The following is a 21979-nucleotide window of genomic DNA, read 5'->3' as shown; positions in this document are numbered from 1 at the left end:
CGTGCAATGTCACCATTAAACGTTGAGCTTATCAGGAATTTGTGCTTGTCGGGTACAACATGTCATCGGTGCTTGGGCTGGTAAAAATGCACAAAATGGGCCCCGCCGCGGTGGTCTAGTATCTAAGGTACTCGGCTACTGACACGCAGGTCGCGGAATTGAATCCCGGCTTTGGCGGCGGCATTTCCGATGGAGGTGTAAATGTTGTAGGCCCATGTGCTCAGATTTGGGTGCACGTTAAAGAACCCCAGGTGGTCGAAATTTCCGGAGCCCTCCACTACGGCGTCTCTCAAAATCATATCCTGGTTTTGGGACGTTAAATTCTCAAAATCAATCAAAGGCACAAAATGGAGTGAAAAAAGCTGATCGCTCATGATGTCAAGGAAAACATTGTGAGCGACTGCATTGCAAAGCTGGGTCGGGGGCAATTGTACACTGATATTGTTCTAGTATGAGCAGAAATCAATAGAATGTACGCTAATGATGTCACATGAATCACCGTTCTGCCATCATTCAGTGCACCAAAAAGACAAAATAAGATGTGTTATATTTACATCTACGTAATTTAATATGCTTGACATGAAGCCTAAGGCTTCGATTTTGTTCCAGAGAGCTCAATGCGTGCCTTCGGCTCAGCTGTCTGGTATTAGAAACCTTCAGAGATGGTATCAACCGGTACACAATAGCTGTGAAGCAAGCTGTTAAAATGAGACAGCCTTTCGGCATCTTAGAAACAGTGCGAAACTGATACTATAGCATTCAGGCACCCCTATTATAAACATTGAGTTAGCGTTACGTGTGGTCATGTTACTCATAAAATAATGAATTGCCTTGGAGCTCACATAAACATCAATCCTCTACATATCAAAGGGATGCCGACATAAGCATTGAAGGTTTTCGTCGCTGCTTTGGTACTTCTTCACTCTTTGTTGTGCGTTCGTAGTCGATTATTGTATCATGGCTCGATGTGCTGCTTGAACTACGCACATCAATCAGGGAGCACTTACTATGCGAAATCATATTGTAGCAGTCTTTGAGGATCAGCACGCTCCTCAAACAGGGAGTGACTCGGCGCAATTTTGACACACCTGCACATTCACTTGTGCACCATTACGCGCGGCAGGCGTATAAACGCCATTTAAAGCTCACCAATTCGTTACAATCAGGTGAAACGTGCAGTTACACGCTTTTTTAGGCTACGACGCGCGCGCGCCAAATGGAGACGCTCTTCACAGCTTCAGTACTACGGCAACTACACCGCCACTTCTATGATCGCCCGCCGGAACATCCTCCAAAGACGCGGCTATGCAATATGACGTGGTCGCTTCGTTGCATCCACTGCCCCATGCATCTTCTCACTGCACTAGCGCAGCAGGTGGGGGCTGGGGCTCGCCGTCGCGTCGGCGCGGCAGTGTAGACGGCGCCTGCACTCGGAGTTTTAGAATACCGTTTGTAAGCGCTGCGGGCTTTGCGTGCGTAGCGGGCGCCATATGAGATTTAGAATAGCGTTTGCCCTGCTGTAAACCACAAAGCATGGTCGCAGTAACACCGAAGTATCAAAACCAGCGCTTGCAGGCCACATGGGGCCGCGATTGCCGCACGCAATTTCGGATTTTCTGCGTGCGGTCCGCGAACGCGAACGCCGACTCGCGTTACGATGCATGCGCAGTGGCAGCGACCGCACCGCAAGGGCTCGCGGTGCGCTATTATATCATGGAGCGCGTTCCGTGTACGGTAAATTTGCGTCAGAGAAAATGTGGGCATCTTCGAAGCCATTTCCTTCTTCTGTGGGTTAAAGAACCCCGGATGCATCGTTGCGGAGGTTTTGTTGGCTCTGCGCAGGAAGAGGCAATTGCAGGGGGCCTTATTTATGGATCTGCGCACGAGGTTCATTGGCAGCCTGCGTATGCCGGGTTGTCGCGGACAGCAAAAAGAAACTGTAATTCACTATAGTTGACAATATTATGCGTGTTTTTGTACTAATCCACGTGGCGTGAATGCTACAATAAGTTATCAAGGGTGATCGTACGCAGATTGCAGATTGTGATCTGCTCTTCTGAAGGCCCAATACGTCGCCTTTAGTGGCGGTTTCATGTAACCCCTGATAACTTTTACAGCGATAATAGGTGAAGTGTATGTTCACTCACGCAGAAGTGGAAAAAAAAGGCAGCGTGGAGAACATTTCAGCGTACTGAATAAATATAATGGCTGTTGTTCAACCCAATACACGAGGAGCAGAATATAGTTACAGCGTATTTACGTAAGCAATAAAAAAGGGGGTAGAAAGAGCGTTGTTGTTTAACATAGAAGATATATCTTGAGGTGCAGAATTAGTAGAACCTTTCCAGTGTGTATGCGCGAAATTGCTTAAATTAGACACACGTAGTAAGGAAGGTGAAGAAATTTGATTATACAAAATCAACGGCGTGTGATGCCGGCGCCGCCTCCTCACATGTTTATACGCACGTTTTTGTCTGTTTTCAGCGTTTGCCTGCATCTGTAGCGAGGTTCTGCGTATTAATAAAATAGAGTAAGTGGCCCCGCCGTGGTGGTGTAGTCGCTAAGGTACTCGGTTGCTGTGCCGCAGGTCGCGGGAGCAAATCCTGGCTGCGGCGGCTACATTTCCGATGGAGGCGGAATTGTTGTAAGCTCGTGTCCTCAGATTTGGGTGCACGTTAAAGAACCCCAGGTGGTCTCGAAATGTATTTAGAATTTTCACGCAACATGAAAGTCATTTTTATTTGGTGCACTAACACAAGAACGGCAATGAGACTACAGGGTACTATATCATCATTTCAAGCAGTAGTACCAGAATTTAAACAATGGAAACCTTCGAAAACACCTTGTACGCTGCCACTTCTCAACGTTATCCGTGAAATAGACTGCATTGAGAAAAAAGCAGACATGGCACCTCTAGTAGCGGCACAGTTAATACTTCATCAGCTTCATGTAATGCATAATCAAAAAACGAAGATATATACAGACGGATCATGCACTGAAGAAGCATCAGCCTGTGCACTCTTTATACCCCAAATTCCGAAAAAGAAGATGTACAAATAATTGCACAAATCTTCATCGACGAAAGCACAATTGGTGGCTATCTTTGAAGCAGTTAAGCTTATCTGCGAGAATCCTGAGTCACGAAAATGGGTGATATGCACTGATAGCAAACCTGCTCTTCAGCTAATGAGAAATGTGAGATCACCTTACAAAAATGGTGAAATAGCACAATGTATTTCAGAAACTGTGGAATATGCCTCATCGTAGGGTCACAACATCGTATTTCAATGGATACCCAGCCACATTGGAATAAAGGGAAATGAAGAGGCTGATAGCCTCGCGAAGGAAGCATTGAAAGAAGCTCGGGATTGCGCGATCTCTATGTCTGGGGCGGATATTCAACATTTTATAACGCAGGGAGCTAACCATTGTTCGATGAAGAAGTGGTTTGAGAGCCCTAAATCAAAGGAAACGGTACTTTATGAACTTTGATCCACACAAAAAATTTTCCATAGCTACAGACCTCCAACGACACCTAGAGACATTAATCCACCGACTTCGATTGTAAGTATAGCATACACAAACAGCTTCCTGCACAAAATACATCAATCCAACTCATCGGAATGCCATTGTGGTCATGCAGAAGAAAATGTTCGCCATATTCTTTTGGAGTGCGTTAAATACTCGAATGAAAGAGAAAAATTATAGAACAAATTAACAAGTTTGGACCGACGGCCCCTCACAATAAAGAAACTACTTGGACCATGGCCTGAGATGCATCGCCTGAAAAAGGCGGTAATCTTCCTGACAGGCTTTTTAGTGGAGACCGGACTGGACAAGCGCCTATGACCGACAGCCAGAGATGGGTATATATAAAATGTTGTCATGTATATACTGACAGTAAAAAAGTGTGTGCGTTTATATAGTTTATGACTGTGTGAACTGCACTAAGAAAACTGTGTATTGGCGTGATATTTGAACTGGTTTCAGTGTGCTATTATATTTTTTTCTTTTCCGTATTGTTAATTTTTGGGTACCGTTCTGTATAATTATTTTATTTTTCGCTGCAGAACTTTGTGATATGGAGTAGCCGAGGCAATAGGCACCTCAACCTCTCCACAGCAAAACAGTTAAAACAGAACAGAACAGAACAGAACCCCAGGTGGTCGAAATTTCTGGAGACCTCCACTACGGCGTCTCTCATAATGATATGGTGGTTTCGGGACGTTAAACCCCACATATAAATCGAAATAGAGTAAGTGAAGGGGCCTCCGTGCGTGGTATGTTATGTACAGCAATTCTGCTGCATATGTAAAGTAATCATATCCTAAAAACTCCAAATCGGGACGAGGGAGGAGGCTGCAGGAAAACATCTATTGCTGAAACAGAATAACCCACTTTTTATTTTTGTAGTCTATGCCATGTTCTGCTGCCTGGCAACTCGCATGGGGAAATGATATGAGCCGTTCGCCCTGTCAGCGAGGCACAGGCCACTTGGTTAGAAGAGCCGACGAAGCAAGAAGAGTGATTAGTAAGGAGCCTTAAGAAACCTCAATTGTTGCTTAAAAGAAGCCCAGATCAACTTGTTCAGCAAATTTGTTACCGGATGGCACATTTCAAAATTACGATTTTTAAGTTGTGTTTCACATGGTAATAAGTCTTGACAATACATATGTCTCTTTGTACTTGTTGTTTTATTGAGGGTGTTTATGTGTCTATGCAAACTCTATATTATCAAATATTTTCAAATCTGCTCATAACTTATTACTGTTCCATTTCGTCGCAACATTATTACGTCCTGTTCTACAAACTTCAGTTTTTGTGGCTACTCACGGTGAGTAGAAAATGCAACCGAGCAATTCACAAATATAACGCTTCCAGCGATCACCTCGTTATCACTTATCTAAAATGATCATAAATAAATATAGAAACATCATGTTGATTTCTGCCCTGCCTTTCGCAGCATTTGACATGCACATCGTATTCGAACTTTTAAGTTCGCTTTACTTACAACATTTATGTAAGCGGGGCCTACCTTAACTGGTTCATTCAAAATCCCAGGTAATTTTTTCGCACTTTGTATTTTACTCTACCGAATAGCCTGATCAGTTATTTTGTGAGTTTTGTTGAACTATAGTTAATTGGAAATTAAACTTTTTCTCGCTCTGTGTCACTCTTTTTGCAGTGACTAAGCACAGCGGAAAGTGTCATCGGGAGTTATCTCGAACACGCTCTCCGCAGCTCACACGATGGCAACCGTGCGACGACGGAAGACTACCGCCAGGAAGCGCAGCACTCGGTAGGCATCCGGTATCGCTCGCAATGTAACCAGAAGCTCGATCCGACAGCGGAAGGCCACGAAGCAAAAAAATAGTTCTCTTTCAACGAGTCTGGCCCCAGACCACAGTGAGAAAGAGAGTCCGGAGCCGCCATCTTCGACGGCCACTTTCTTACAGCCGAGTAGGTACCTGGTAACTGAGACAAACAGATATATATCAAGCGTTCATTTACTTCAGATGAAAAAGAATCGCTGCTTTAAATGAAGCATAAGCATAATTTTTAGGTGGACAGACGTGTAAGTACACCTTATAGGCAATGGTGTGGCGAACCTTGCCGAGAAGTCTTGATGCGTATACTAATAAAAAGCACGCATACTCTTGTTTAGTTTCTTCATTGAATTTGATTGCTGGATTCCTCGGAATATAAAAACGTCACAGCTATGCCGAAAGGGCGAAGGAATGAATGCGATAGCAACAATTTGAAAGGTCACGCGCAGAATGGAAAGCAGATAGAAACGTGCCCCGCGTTCTCGCGCACAAAGTACGCAAAAAAACGTATTTACAAAAATGAATGCACGCGAATAAGCGTCTCATTTGCTACTTCGCTGAGTCTGAAAAGCGCGCGCTTTTCTCGAAGGGAGACTGCAATGGTTGCAGTGACTTTGTACGCCCGGTAACTACAGCAGAATCGCTCCACGTAAAGCCCGAGGCCAGCCAAGGCGTACGATCCTACCCTCCTCACCACCGCGAGATAAGGGCGCGCCAGGGAGCGTTACTCCCTTTCTCTAAGCCGGGCAAAGTACGCGTAGGAGATTAGAGCGGGCGCCGCTGCGTGATGTGGTCACGTGCGCTCATTGGGCCATCTTTCTGGTAAAGGCGAAAAGACAGCAGCGGTAAGTGGTAGATATGCCCCGCCACGGTGGTCTAGTGGATAAGGTACTCGGCTGCTGACCCGCAGGTCGTGGGATCAAATCCCGAATGCGGCGGCTGCATTTCCGATGGAGGCGGAAATTCTGTAGGCCCATGTACTCAGATTTGGGTGCACGTTAGAGAACCCCAGGTGGTCGAAATTTCCAGAGCCCTTCACTGCGGCGTCTCTCATAATCATATGGTGGTTTTGGGACGTTAAACCCCACAAATCAATCAAGTGGTAGATATAAATAGCTTGCTGTTTGAGCGGTGAAGAACGAACGTTTTTGGGGTGGGTCAGTAGATAACGCCTCGCTTTCATGACGCAGAGGTGCCACGTTTGGATACTCGCGCTGCTTTATTCTGGAATCTTTTTTTCTTTCTTGCGTTTTCATATATATAGATGCGTATACATATAGGATGCATGACAGCGACGCCAACGTTGACGCCAACGCCGGCGGCAAATGAAGCCGAGAGTATTCATAAAATTGCTATCGCATTAAATTTTTCCGTACATAAAAGGCGCGAAAATGTACAGGGTCAATTTTTATGAAAGGGAACACGGGAGGACGCGGCTTTCGCACTCCGGTCGCTGCTGGCTGCGCGTTCAAGCGAGAGCGATAGCAACCGCAGTCTTTTTTGCGTCATCTCGGGGTGAGCAAAGCAACCATTCGTTGCTGATATGGAACCAGCGGCGAAATTATGACCCCCTCCCCCTTCAAGGCGATTACGTTAGTGCTGGTAATCAACTTGAAGGGGGAGGGGTTGCAAGCTTGCCCTTCTATATCAGCAACGAATGCTTGTTTTGCTCGCTGAGAGATGACGCAAAAAGAGACTGTGGTTGCTATCGCTCCCACTTGAACGCGCTGCCAGCAGCCGCCGGAGTGCGCAGGCCCCGCGTAGCCTTGTTCCCGTCCATAAAAATTGACACTGTTCACGGGATTAAGTTTCATATTCGGCATTTTTGCCCGCGTACGAGCCGCTTCTTCCAAATAAGTTTAAGATACGTTTTTGCCAGCCAATGCACGCATCCGTCTCGTGAAGATAACAACCAAACAACAAGGCGGGAACCCCGTCTTTTATTGGGCACGCGCTGCGCGCCAATAAAAGAACTACTGGGAAATCACTTCAGGACCGTGAAGTGCTGTACGGATTTTTTATACAATATGTCAGGGTGTTTGTTCTGTACGCGTACTGATTTTTAAATGTGAAGCATTTCTTAGCGAACATCGGCGACTTTGTGCGTATCTATCTATTATCAAGCTGCTTACGACTTTTACCTCTTCTTGCCTATCATGCATGTCATAACATGCAATTCATGATAGGTATGTTATGAATGTTATGATTTAGATTTCATAGTCTTGCTGCGCTTGTGGTAGTTTAGCTCACATGAAATGTTGCGAAACCTGTATGGTATGACATGACTTCATGGCAAACACAAACGACCGACCCTAACATGAAAATCATGACATACGTGTCTTGCAAGAGCATCACTACATGCCACAATCATGATGCGCTCGAAGCCGTTTCACTAAGTTCGCATATACCAAGTTTGGTATTACATGACATAAATAGCTCACGAAGGTACGTGACTGATGCAAACAGGATAATCATGAGCTGCGTGTCATGTAACAACGTTCTTCTTCTTCTTCTTCTTCTTCTTCTTCTTCTTCTTCTTCTTCTTCTTCTTCTTCTTCTTCTTCTTCTTCTTCTTCATTTATTTATTTATTTATTTATTTAATACTGCAAGCCACCCTTTGGCAGCCAGGGCAGGAGTGCTACAGTGCAGAGTTTCAATACAAAGTTTACACGCAACAAGTAACATGGTCCGCGGTACACAGGGGAGCAATAATGCAGTAAGCTTTCAGATTGTCATGACACACACACAAGCACGCGCAAGCAGAAGCACGGCCCACGATTCGCAAAGCAGAAGTTACAAATAGCTGCTTGAATATACAATAAAACCGGCAATGCTAGACTAATGCAAAACACACAAAGTGCACTACGCACACTACTACTTCTTTTTCTTCTTCTTCTTCTTCTTCTTCTTCTTCTTCTTCTTCTTCTTCTTCTTCTTCTTCTTCTTCTTCTGCACTTATCATGGCTCTTACCCAATGCAGAGGATTGGCCGAGTGTTAGGTGAATTTTTTAAGTGTTTTCTCGCAATTTTTTTCGTGTAAATTAGGGATAGGGTATACAGCAAATTTATTTACCAAATATTAGTACTTAAGTGTTTAAAAGGATGAACGATTTAACTCAATATTCTTTTAGTCTGACTGATGAATTCCTTTATGGCATAGTAAACATCCCTATGATACTCGCTCCAGAATGTCCACTGTCGTCCTCCTCTTCATCGTGTGGATCGCTATGCCACTCGTACGTAGCAGTGTACATACATATATAGATATACCTGAATAACAGAGGTGGCAACGGCAAAAACCAGCCGAGACTGTCTCTATATTTCCTATCAAACTAAAAAAATCACAGCATATCAACAGAGTGAATGATGATGAGTGGGGCGAAGCGTCCGTCAGTCCGTCAGCGCTTCCGCCTGCCCTTTCATTCTTGCTTCCGTTTGTCGGTCCATGCGTCCATCCATCCGTTAGTGCGCCTCTCCATCCGTCCATCTAGTGAACAATTCATGTACCACCATCTCACATATTTTCATCATATATTAATCATATAGGAGTACCACCATACAGCGGACATTCAAAGACTAAACAAGAGATGGCTACCCACTAGTACGACTACTACTATTACTACTACTACTACTACTACTACTGCTACTACTGCTGCTACTTCTGCTACTACTACTACTACTACTTACATCGCAGACGCACGACCGACAGCTTGAGGAGCTTCGCACTAAACCGGCCAGTTTTTGCTAAGTACAAGTTAATTCGCGGCACACATTTATCGCGGACAGCCGCTTATGTCCGTTTCGTCACTATTCCAGTCACTGCGTCGGCCGTGTACCCGGGACTCCACAGTAGTTACGAAATACTCCTTGGTGTCGCCACCACGTGGCACATAGTGGTCTCACAAATATTGTGAGAAACTCTGATAGTAGCATTAGTAGGTAATAGTAGGCCACCGATCGTCACCGCACGCAGCGCGTGCCACTCTCGTGCTCATTCGGTCGTGGCACATTCGGAACAGGCGGAACCATCGGATAATTTCCAACCACTATGGCGGCGAACGACGAGGTTTCGAAGGTATTTCAATCCTATTTTTACCACGTTTCCTGCTTGTGACTCTCGCAGACGTTACCGGAGCATACAGGTTTATATTTTCAGCCATTTACCTTTTGTTTTACATTGAAGGTTGTCGGCTAGAGCTCCCAGATTCGTTGCGTAGCTGCACCGGATTTCGTGTATAGGCTTAAGCACTGTGAACTAGTGTTTCCTCGTTGATTGCGTTGCCCCATTTGGGTGTTATGAGCTTTTAGTTAAGAAACATACGCTTCCGACACTACTGTAGATCGTTGAGGCGCCCACTTTTTTTGTGTGCAACTAACCGTAGTATACGACCCAGTGAGTGCCCATGCACGGGGGGGGGGGGGGGGGGGGGGCGGGCAAGACCCGGGAACGTGTCGCATTACGAGCAGCACCGAGAGCGCCTTGTGGATGCGCTTTGCCGTCACATGGTGCTTCTTGACGTGTGCAAGTCTCGCCCCACGACAGTCACCTCTGTGAAATTATGCGTAGTTTGCTTGTTTCTAGCTGAAGCCGGCTCTGCCCACGGGCGTTGCCGTCTTATGCAGGATTACGTCGTGCTATGCATGATTTTTCATTTTAAAAGCTTGCTCATGCTCAGTTAAAAAACTGCCCCAGTGTTTAGCGGGATACCGTCCGGGTTTTGTCAGATGCATTCAGGCTTAGTGTAGACTTCATTCTTCTAACAGTTTATTCAGGTTAATTGTAAAGAGATTGATTTGAATAACTATTTCACTTAACCGCATTGGTGTTGTTGCAATTGTAAGCCATAGGTTTTGTACCAGTCAATGCTACAGGCCTAGTATACCAAGATATATTTGTGTGCATTGGGTTGCTTCATCGATGTACAATCTGATATTAAAACTTCAAAAACTTTTCTTGCAGCATCGACCTTTTAGACATTGTAGGGACATTAAAGCGAAACAATCTCTGTATAATTCTGAAACATCTGAACATGTTCATATGCAAGTTCAGGCTTTTTTCTGTTACTGGTAAAAGTCAGGTTACAGTACAATTCGTCCACTTTCTTTCTTTTTACCTTAGGAATATGTTGGTGGGTTTTTTACGTCAATTTGGCTAAGAGTGCCATGATGTCGCACTCACCATGTTTTCAACTAATTCAACGTGCTCCGCTGAAGTGACGGCCACTATGTAGACTCACTGAAAATCGTGTCCTGGCGTCACAGTGAAGTGAGAATTTCAGGGTGATGTCACCACCCGCAAGTTTTTTTAAACGAAAGTGTTTCGTTTTGAGTCTACCAGGACTTCAGTAACGAATTTTTGTCTCGAAAATTAGGTGATACGATTGAGATTAACAAATGACAAAAAACTAAGAAAAAAATTGGCCGCCGGGAATCGAAGGTGTGACCTCTAGGCCCGCGGCGCTAAGCACTCAGTGCACCACAAACGCGCTTTATTCATTACAGTGACTAGAGGCGTCGTGACGGTGGGTCAAAATGGGGGTCGAGACGGTGCTGTAGTGCGCGTCTCAGGCAACAAAGCTCGTCAGGTCCTCTAGTTTCGCTGCAGACTACACTGTCCAGCGCTGAAAAGAAGCATATATCTTTGAATGAAAACGAATTAGCGCTTATGAATACGGCGAGATCTAACTGCGTTGCAGACTTCACCGTGTGCCAGGTTCGCAGGAAAGCCGCTTGGCGCCGCCTGCGTTGCTGGCACTATGTTTTCTGTTGGAGGACTTAGGCAGGACGGGGGGTTGACGCTTTCTTTGAGCTGTCAGACAAAGTAATGTGGTATGACATTTAGTAGCGCCGAGCGAGAACGTTTCGGCAAGGACTCTAATAATGGATGACATCCAGAGGCCGTGGTTAAAGTGTCTACGACAGTCAAAAACTCTGACCTTGCTAGCATCGCGAGTCACCTTTGACGCAGTTATGTTCTGTACTTCTCACTTTGTGTTAGCGTGCGACGGCAATCACAGTAGTACATCATCCACATGCAGCAACAATGTTTCTACGCTGCCGACTGCTTCAATTCGCAAACAAATGAAGCTGCTACGAAAGCAGACAGCGTGCCTTGGGGAAGCATGGCAGAGACCAGCGGGACGAGACACATACCGTCTGCGCGCATTTGCAGGTCGAGCTACGTGTTGCTAAAGCGCAGCGTAATAGTGTCTGCGTATGTGCAGGTTTATATTTCCCTACTATTCGAGGAGCTGCCCACTTTGCTCTTCATCTCGTTAATACTGAACAAAATCCGAAAACTTCGCAAAAATGCTAGACATTCATTCTCGGAGTACAACTTGATCGAGTAGAAGTCGTCACTTATTGAAATTTTCAGTGGCTGGTCTTATTTTCTACGTTTTTGCGTGCGTGTACCAAGCCACTTGGCCCATGCGATTTCGAAGCCGTGATGGAATGACTCTCTTATTTGACAGCTGGCCGGCCACACTACTTTGAAGGGAGCAAAGTGACATCGCAACACAGTATGCATTTGTGTCGTGGTCGCTCTACCAGTGACCAATTCTGTGCCAAGCGATGAAGAGTAGCAGGAGGCCATATAAGGGTGGTCAGGCAGTCCAGGCCACCAACGTGATCCAACGTGTAGAGTCAGCACTAGATAAACTAATGCTAATAGTAGAATGTGAAATGCATTGTTTAATTACCTTTGTGGAGGCAGAAAAGCTGCAATTACATCTGAAATATGCTATCGTAGATCGTAATTTTGAGTCTAGCTACGGAGTCTGCGTGGCGATCGCTGTGCAGTTTTTTTTTTTTTTTTGTTCGAGAGGCACCGCATGTGTGCAATTTATTGGCAGTTATATAGCTCTGTGCTTACGACAGCTGCTTATACGTCCATGCTACTGCAAGCCATTTACAGGTTCAAATAATCAAAATCAGTTAACTTCGTCACAATGGAGTGCATGAAATAATTGAAAACGAGACTGGTTTGCCTGCATACCATGCATTGGCTTTTCTTTTTTTTTTTGCCGAATGCAACAAAGTGAAGCAACAAACTGTGTTCTAAGCTAGCCAATGAGGTCATTTTGTAAAGGTGTCCAGGTTTCGCATTATGGCTGAGCAGCACGTATCCAAACTCTACGCAGCTTGCGATCTCTAGAAAGCTTGTGCGACGTTGTGCCATGACTCATGACTGATAATCCTCCTATGAAAGCAGTCAGCGCCACAGTAGCTATAGTCGCTTATAAGTCAGCGGCATTTCTCCCTCAAAGGCACATGCACACAAGCATGAACCACAGGTTCTGTTTGGTGTCTCTTTCCCAGTTGTCAGACTTTGTCATGGTTGTTGCCACACTGCTGACAAATTAAGCGGAGGAATTAGCCCCTGCAGTTGTGGCTTCTCCGTCTGAGTTTGGTGTCGTCCGAGGTGCATTTCGCGATAAAACGTATTGACGGAATGAACATACAACGCGCGCCGCAGAAGTCGGGGTGCGTTCTCTTGTTGTGTGCGCCTCTGTGCAATTAAAAGGTCATGTCTCAGAGTTAGGGAATGTCGCGCAGATTTTTCGTCATATTCGTTAACAAGTAAACCTTTGCACCCCGTTTACTGCAGGCTGTGTCCGAGCCTAGCGCTGTGTTATTCCATGATAAAAATGAATTGCAGCTCGAATGGAACATCAAGCCTGCAGTGCGGTTAAAGGCATACTGGCGCTAAAACTTTGACCTAGCGTTTTTCTGCTGCAATGAGTTGTTTGGGGCCTGTTAGTAACACGACACATCTTTTGCAGCAGCATGCGGCAGATAAATAATTACAGGCCCCTATTATTAGCATGTTTCGGTTTGAGAGAGCTCCAAAAATTAGAAGCCAACGGGTGCAACTATTGCCACATAGTGTGTACAGCTCTCGACCACGTGAGGGCACAGAACTCTGACACATTTCCGCACGCTCTTCATCAAGAATTATCTCCGAGTAGGAAACGGGAATTCAATGTCACCGTACACAGAAGCTACAAAGCGTCCACCACGACCAAACACTCGTGACTAACCGCAGAGAAGTAGAGACTGCGGGAACATCACTGTAGCGGGAACAAATACGTCCACGAAAAATGGCGGCAATGACGTCATTATAACTTGTTTTATTGACTGCAGTGTGGTGGTGTGAGAGACCTAAGAAGTTGCCAAAGGATCCCCTTCCAGGGTGTCAATGGTACCAAGGAGTCAAGTGCTCACACAAACTTCAAAATCATTTAAAATACCTTCAAAGCTATATTCGCAGTTGATATTTTGCAGAGGATATACGAATGTTCACTGGAATCGACCCCGCAGGCTATCTCGGCCGTGAATATTTGTGTCAGTACCCTGTTAAAAAAGGCTTTGGAACAAGTCTGTGTCCAAGCAGTGGGAATTTATTTGGATTCCTGCACTTTGCTAACCCTGATAACCCACCGAGTAGTTTTAGAACCTTCCAAGCTTCAAAGTAATATGGATATGTAATGTTTATTTTTTACATTAACCGTTTCATGCTTGAATCATAAAACCACAAATTTTTTCCCTGTTTAAGCAATAAATATCAATTTTGACTTCTTTATGCAAAATAATTCTCCAAAATTTCACTTCAATGCATACATCTAGGTATGTTGCAGACCTGAAACAACAGGCACTTAAGCCAGTAGGTGGCTCAATGCACAAACGTGTGGAAAGCCAAACCTTGAAACCAGGTTTTTGATCGTCGATTGTCACTTCTTTAAATGCGAATTTGACTAGATTTTTTTCACAGTGATCACGTGACATCGTGTCGGCTACCAGGTGGGAACTCTAGACTTCGCTGTCTAAAGTAACAGACTTTTTGGGAGTTGAAAATGTGCCATAAATGTGACAGCGCCAAATATTTATCTAGCTCATCATGAGGCAGAGCAAGTTTCTTGTTGGGATAATTTTTTTTTTGCTTTGCAAAGAGATTGCTCTGCTCAACAAATAAGTTCTGCTCAACCAATGACATTTTTACAAAAAAAAATTGAAATATTCTCTGAGAGTTAAGGTTGTGTCATTAAGAAAGAGTGAATTTTCAGGATGGAATTCCTTGCTGTTCTTGACAGTTTTATTTCATCCCATTGCATGTGCTAGAGAGGCACTCGGCTCATATACCGCATCTTTATTTTCATCCTCACTGCTTGCTGAAGGCAAACTCATGCTTGTGCATGAGGATCAGCATCGATATACAGACAGCGATTGTTACTATTAGGTTCGAGTACCAAGCACGTGTGGAGCCCTTTTTCGATGAATAGAGTGGACGTCGGTGCTCTAATAATAATCAAAATACGAACATGTCATACCGGCATTCACCACACACTGCCTCAAATGCCGAATGTCGCGAATTGACGACATACCACAAAAGCGATAATTGTGAAATAAACGTTTTTCAGAACGTGACATGTGTGCAACTTCTTGTATGTCTTCAAACCAACAAATTTTTATAAAACACACCTTCGGTCACTCAAGAAGGAAAAAAACGAAGAAGTGAGAGCACTGTCATGTGTTTCTGCTCTCCTTCATGAGCTTGAGAACATTTGGTTTTAGCCCAGAATACCTTGCGTGAGATGGCGTAGATGTCTCGTGCTTAAAGGTACGTATTTTGCGAGTACGTGACAACCGGCATCGAAGGCAGAACACGTTTTGTGGCTTGCTTGGTCAGCTTTTTTCGGTATCTGCCAAATATATGACACGTGACAATAAAGGGTTTAGCTGGCACTGAAGAAAAAGTAATCTCAGTTGTACTTTTGCAAATTAGCTTTCCATTTTACCAAACCAATCACTGTTGCTTTGAGAAGACATTTCATGATCATGAAAAGACTAAAACAAAATACTGGGGTTGACGCAGTCTCATCATTAATGCAATATAGCAGTGGGGTTTACGTGCAGTATGTTAATCTTGTGACATCAGAGCTTTTTTTTTTATCCTAATGATGAACCATGATAGCAAAAATCGTTACAGCAGTTCTGCGAGCGAATCGCTCCAAGCTCAATGTTTCACTGTAGTGTCCATTGAAAAGTGCCTAGAATGGTGTGTATTTCGGGAATGTAAGCACACCCTGTGTTGAACCCAATTTTGTGCAGAGCAATTCTTGCATGGCTGGACCTGTCAAAAAGGCCCCTCGTCCACATCCTCCACTTCATTTGATAAAGCAACCGCTTTAACAATGATGGAGCATGTGGTACTATAAGAACGACAAGAAGCGCAGCTGGGAGGAGAACCAAATTGATGTCGCCTCCTTTGATACTGTTAAAGAATTCTGGGCCCTCTTTAACCACTTGGAGGTGGCTAGTAATTTTCGTCTTTGATGCGATTACTCTCTCTTCAAGGTAAACACACCAGTTTCTTCTGTTGCAGCATAGTTTTCTTGTATTGTGGGATATTCTGTACATTCTTGGTATATTCTGTAAAAAATTTGTTTGCCATATTGGTGGTCTTTTGAAGGTAAGTAGGAGGTAGCCACATAGCATATGGGGCCATGACCATTAAGATGACAATGAAAACAATCTTTATTGTTCATTACTAGGCCTAAGTATATTCATCACCTATCATCACTGGTTTGAATAATTGATTTTTGTTTGTTGGATTTGTTTCTTGTGAACCCAACACCAGCCAGTGGTTAGTCTAGCCATTGAACGTTCAAAATTAGTTTGAAATTGAATGCTTGGGCAACCTAGTGATATTTTCCTGACCTTCGTGCAAACCTACGTGCATGTGTTGAGAAAGCGTACTTGGCTGACCCACATGAGGGAAAAGCCGGTCACTCATGGGGTTGAATCAGTTTACAATTCTTGTAGTTACACGGACCCTTGCTTGCCATATATGAATTCTAGTGTCAGCTTAGAAACCTGAGTGTAGGCAGTAATTGCCCATTGCTGAAGGTTTTACATGTGAATAACGTCTGAAGGTGGCCTTTTCAGCCAGTTTCTAGCAGCTTTGGTTTTGCTTGTCTTGTTAAATCGGACGGGGGTGCACCCGGTTAGTTTCTCCTATGGCGGTGGTGTCACGCGTGCATGGGCGTGCAAGTCACTGTTAGAAACGCGTGCCTTCTTACAACTGCACCTGAAGTGAGTGACGAGCAAACAAGCTTTGAGTTTGAAGACACTGCCTCAGTTTTAAGCTTTCACAGTTAAAATGTTTTGTGTCAGCTTGAGACTTCGCAGCCGTTAGGGGTTTGTTTGTTTAAGGTCTCAAAAGGTCTCCTCCGCTGAACGTGGTTAGGTTCTGACCTTTGTGCACAATCTTAGAGCTAGTCTGGTTAGGTGCGAGGTCCACACATCACTGGGGGGTGGAATGTGCAAGGGCTGGCTGCAAACCCCTTAACGCCCAGAAGGCCGCCTGGAGCGAATTTGGCCCCCTAAGGGCGGCAAGAGAGGGTTAATGACCCGGTATGAAACTTCAAGCTTGAATTTTTCCCCTTATAGGGAACTTACGATAGCAAAACATATTAAGTTTGAGTATGTAAATCTGAAAGAAATCATTGTTTTTTTACTGTCCCTTTAACCCACCCCAAACACTGGAGCAAGCAAACCTTTATAAAAAAATAATTTGATTTTAAGGTGATCGTCCCTGAGCATCAGCAGGCTAGCCCCATCGCAATGGACCTTATCCGAATGAGTCAACATTAATCCACAGTGTTTACTAATATGCGTCCCACAGACAGCCTAAATTGGAAGTCACTGTCGGGGTATCTGGATGTCAATTTACTCATTATTTGCGTGCACCATGAGCATATAATGGATCTGCTGCTTTAACGTTGTGAATTGCTGTCTTGCCATTACCTCGCACTGTCATTATATGTCACTCAGAAACAGATTCCTCGATATCGAGATCAAAGGTATGATTAAGGTAGCAATAATAAATATATATGCAATGTATTTCGAGGCACCACAATGCCCAAGCAAAACTCCTGGGAAATTTTTGTTACCTGCGATGCTGAAGTATTGCTCGAGGTGTGCATCATGATCTCAGAAGGCTAAGTGGAGGTGTTTGTATTGAAAATCGTTCTATGGCATGCCCAGGAGTGCAACCACTGCGCCAATTGTGCTAATTTGAAACAATTCTCTACTGTTGCAGAGAACTATACCAAACCTAAGATATTTCCCGAAATTACACTGCGCTGAGCAAAAATGTCCGATCAGCCTCAAAATTTATCTCAGGGGTCTAAATCTCTGTGAGAAACGCAGGCCACATTGGCCCCCTGTATTTTACGTCGTCAATCAAACCAATCATGCCAATCCGAACCCTAAGCCACGGTGAAAGGCCCCGCCGCGGTGGTCTAGTTGCTAATGTGCTCGGCTGCTGAGCAGCAGGTCGCAGGATCGAATTCCGGCTTCAGCGGCTGATTTCCCGGTGGAAGTGAAAATGCTGTAGGCCCATGTGCTCACAGTTGGGTGCAACTTAAAGAACCCCATGTGGTTGAAATTACCGGAGTCCTCCACTACATGACGTCTCATAATCATATGGTAGTTTGGAACGTTAAACCGCACATAATAATCAATTAAGCCACGGTGTAATTTATGCACTCGTTAGGTGAGAACACTTGTGAGATTCGATCGACCGGATAAATGGTAGGATGAAGTGATACTGGTGACCACGGCTGTTACTTATCGGTGGGACGGCGGAACTTCATGCGGAATAAAAAAGCGGAGCTGTAGCCATGAACGCTTCGCGGGAAATATGAATTTGCTAGTCAGCAAACGCACTTATGGCGTGCTAGGAACGTATGCCGTGTTTTCGCGCGCGAACAAGGACGATGTGCTGCGAATTCCGTCATTGCCAGCTACCTGTTGGTTCGCATAGCAACGGTAGTAAGAAATTTCTCAGGCTTGAAGTTGGGTCGTCTCGCAATCCGGCGCCATCGCCGGGCAAACGCGCATGCGCATTGTTACTTTATCTGGTTGAACGTGCCTTGTAAGCGAGCCAAGAAGTTGTGTCCTAAACAAAGAAAAAAAAGAGATGTAAGGGTGCGCTTCAGGGGGGGGGGGGCGGTGTAGCGGTTCGAAAATTGGCGGACCTTGTTGAAAATCGCGCAGAACGCTGCGAAGCTTCCTTTGCCGCTGCACACCACTGCCTCGCAGAAAAGTGCATTATGACTTGCAACAGGCCATTGGCGCCAGTCACGGGACACAGCAAATTTTGTTCACTTACTCATGCGATTATGCACCGCATAATTGAGTGCTCGCATGGCCACTGACGTCTAAAAAAGTTACTGGCAATTATTTGAGGCATCGAAGCAAACCAAGCCCTAAAAAAGCATACACACCTGTAAGGCGGTTTTTTTCCCTTTGTCGCCACCCCTACTCCTTGGTTTTACGAATCTCCCGAAGGTCAAGGTCCCTAGCTTGACAGAGCCACATGAGAATCACATGAGTCAAAGGACTCGACAAACACGGGGAATGCTGATGCGGACTTCATTGTTTGCTTTCAGAATACTACTTTCATTGAAGTAGCAGCGCCCATGTTCATATTGCATGATTTAGATGGTTGAATGTTTTGTACATGTAGTTATTCCTTCTCAATGTAAGCCATCGTTTTCGTACTGCTCAAATTGGCTCTTTCATGATTAAACATTTGTTATTTTTCCTGCAACCTGCTCCAAATTTGAATTTTAGTGCTCCAAAAGTAATATTTTGTTCCTCCGAAAATTTCTCCAAGTTCTATTTTGGCTGTTGCACCCTGCATACTGCCAATGCATATGTGAATGATTGCTGAGACAGGTTGAATTGTACCTTATATGGGTGTCTGGCTTGTCTCTTTTTACGGACTGATATTTCTATTACAGTTTGGTATCAAGCACATGTGGGAAGACAGGCGGAACAAAAACGGAGGCCATTGGCTTTTCAGCTTGAACAAACACCAGAGGACGGCAGACTTTGACAACTACTGGCTGGAAATCATAAGTTATCTCTTCACAAAAAGTAGAAAGAGGTTTGACATTGCAAGTATACCCACTTCTTTTTCATAGGGTATGAATATAATGCAGCCTAGCCTACATATATCAAACTCTGTAAAAACTGGTATTCGATAAATTGTATAGTGCAGTATGAAACATCTAAAGAAGTTACTTTGTTTTCAGTGTAAATTCCAATGTGCATGTTGACTTTAGGGCACTGCTTTAGAAATACTGTATTTACTAGCATAAATTGTGCACACTTTTTCGTGATCTTGAAGCGCTGAAAAGGAGTTGCGCAAATTAGGCAGAATTCACAAAATCATTTATTGTGCAAAGGTATATTCAGTCTACGACCCATTTTCCGGAGTGGGCGAAGACTGAGAAATAGTCTAAAAAATCTAACAGTCTGAAAAAAGGTCAAACCTGAATAAAAAACATAAATTATGCAATGCTTCTAGCTTTTCATTGGGACGAGAAATTTTGGTTATTTTTGGGCTATGGTAACATTGTTAGAAAGCTCGTTAGCAATCGCTGCCCCTGACCGTTGTGTGCGGCAAAGTTAGTGGCTCCATGAAACCAAGCAAAAAAAAACTTGATGCCGGTCGCAAAAACATACATGCAACGTCTCGCATGATTGTTGTCAATTAACAACACGGTCAGGGATTCTTTTACCTGCACAGACACTATATAATATGTTAGCCTCCAGCGACCATCAAATTAGCACTCTCGTGGCCGCGATCGAACCGGCGTGTTCCAAGACAGTGATTCTCACAGTGTCCTCCAACTCGTGGACATATTCAATTTGACCTTCCCTGAATGACTAGAGGTGGCGAGCAGCGTGCTGCCTCTTTTCCATCTTTTCTTTGGGCAATGCCATTTCAACGCTACGAAGTTTTCACAACTCTTGACACAAGTGAAATTGATGGAATGCGTTTCGCCACAACAAATGCTGCCCCCAGACATCTACTTTAGGACGCGCATCTCTGAGTCCGTGCATAAACTCTATTAGAGGTAGCCTTTGAATTACGTATAACAAGGCCGGCCGCCGGACGCCCCTGAAAGGTCTGACAGCAGACCCTGAGTTGCTCTTCAGAGATCTCAACATGTTTACAAGCACGTTAAGACTTAATCAAGCCTGTTCAAGAGTCCTGTCACTTTACATTTTGTCCGCTTGGTTTCATTTTACGCTGGGAGTGTGCTGGAGGATTCAGTGTACCGATGTGGTCAAGCGGGCCATGACGTCACAACTCACTGTTCTTTTGTTTGTTTTTGCTTATTTTACCGCACTTCGCTGAATCAGACACCGCGAAAATAGGTCCCCAGATCAGTAGCCAAGCACTGTGCCCCTCCCTCCCCCCTCGGAGTGCTATTGGGCTACTGCGAACAGCAGCAAACACATGACACGCACGGTGGCTCAAAAACACTTGGCACACTAACACGACTAACACGGCGTGCGCATTGACGGCCGTAAAAAAAAGAAAGCTCAGAGAAAATAAAAACCTACCGTTGTATAATTGGTGATAAGGTTGGCTGAAAAAGAAACTCTTCAACTTTCCTGGAGAAGGAAGATAAGACATGGACTCCAAATTCGAAAGATAGTGCGCGCAAAGAAGATCAGGGATGGCCTCTGCAATCGGAAGCTAGTACGTGCTTCCAATTCTGTAGGCCGCACAACTAGCTACTGCAAGCCGAACTCAACGAAGCCAACATAAGGTCCGGCATGGCGGTTTCCAAAATTGAGAGGCATAGCTCAGAAGAAATGGTTTAGTCTGGAAAGTCAATCTTTGGAACAATATTTCTTTCAAAAATTATGTTGCGAAAATGCATTACTGCATCGGAACCTTGACAGTGCCTTTGTGAAATGCGAAATAGCCAACACGCCCGAATATTTGGAGTCCTAAAAATCTGTCAGGGACTTTTGTCCCAAAACAGTCAGTAGATAAATGAAAAATTGAAAATAATTTGGAGCACCAATTGTTTGCAGTTGTTTGTTTCACAGTATTAACCCAGAGTTAAACCAGCAAAATCTTGTCACACGTGATCTAGTCAGAATACCTGATTGAGATGTCCGATGGAGAATCGTCGCAGCCGCTGTGTCACCGTTCTCCCAAATCTCGTCATTGTCAGTGCAATCGAGCACGTTTGAATGCTCTCTTTTTTTTTTGAAGCTCCTCTCGACAATGCTTGGAGGAACCATGTCCCACAACGCAGTAATATTGCAGAAGCTAACTTTTCGCACATAGTTCAAGAGGTCTTCTTCAACCGCAGAAAACTGGTGTATGGTGAACTACCATTAATGCGAAGCTCACTGGAACTAGAAAAACATTTGCAATATTGGAACTTCCGATGAAGCAAAATGCACAAAACGGTACTTTTATTGCTTCAAAACTGACAGTTCTCAAAAAAAATTGTCTGCCATCTTCTCTTGCCTAGCCTGGCTATCGCGAGCAAGCTTTCCAAGCACATGGGGGCAACAGCTGCGCCAATTGCACAAATTTGATACAATTTTTATTTGTTGCACCGAGCTGTGCCAAAACCGTAAAGTTTGCTGAAATTGCGCCACACTGCGCCAAAATGCCCAGCCAGCCTCAAAATGTTTTCAGGAGTGCTAATTTTGGTGAGAAATGCAGGCCACGTTGGCCACCTGCAGTTTTCTCCATCAGTCAAAGTGCGCAGACCCCATCTATAGTGGAGATAATATACTTTAAACATTCTAGGCACCCGCCCTA

The 21979-nt window shown here is 44.5% G+C and overlaps 1 pseudogene; it reads left to right on the top strand.

Annotated features, from left to right (window-relative positions):
- The window catches only part of LOC142775309 (eukaryotic translation initiation factor 4E-1A-like), a 48656-nt pseudogene that overhangs the window by 2110 nt on the left and 24567 nt on the right, over positions 1-21979 (top strand).

The sequence above is a fragment of the Rhipicephalus microplus genome, chromosome X (assembly GCF_043290135.1).
Source record: "Rhipicephalus microplus isolate Deutch F79 chromosome X, USDA_Rmic, whole genome shotgun sequence".
In the NCBI taxonomy this organism is placed as follows: Eukaryota; Metazoa; Arthropoda; class Arachnida; order Ixodida; family Ixodidae; genus Rhipicephalus; species Rhipicephalus microplus.
Note: the sequence above shows the minus strand (reverse complement) of the source record. Positions and strands in the feature narration are given on the sequence as shown.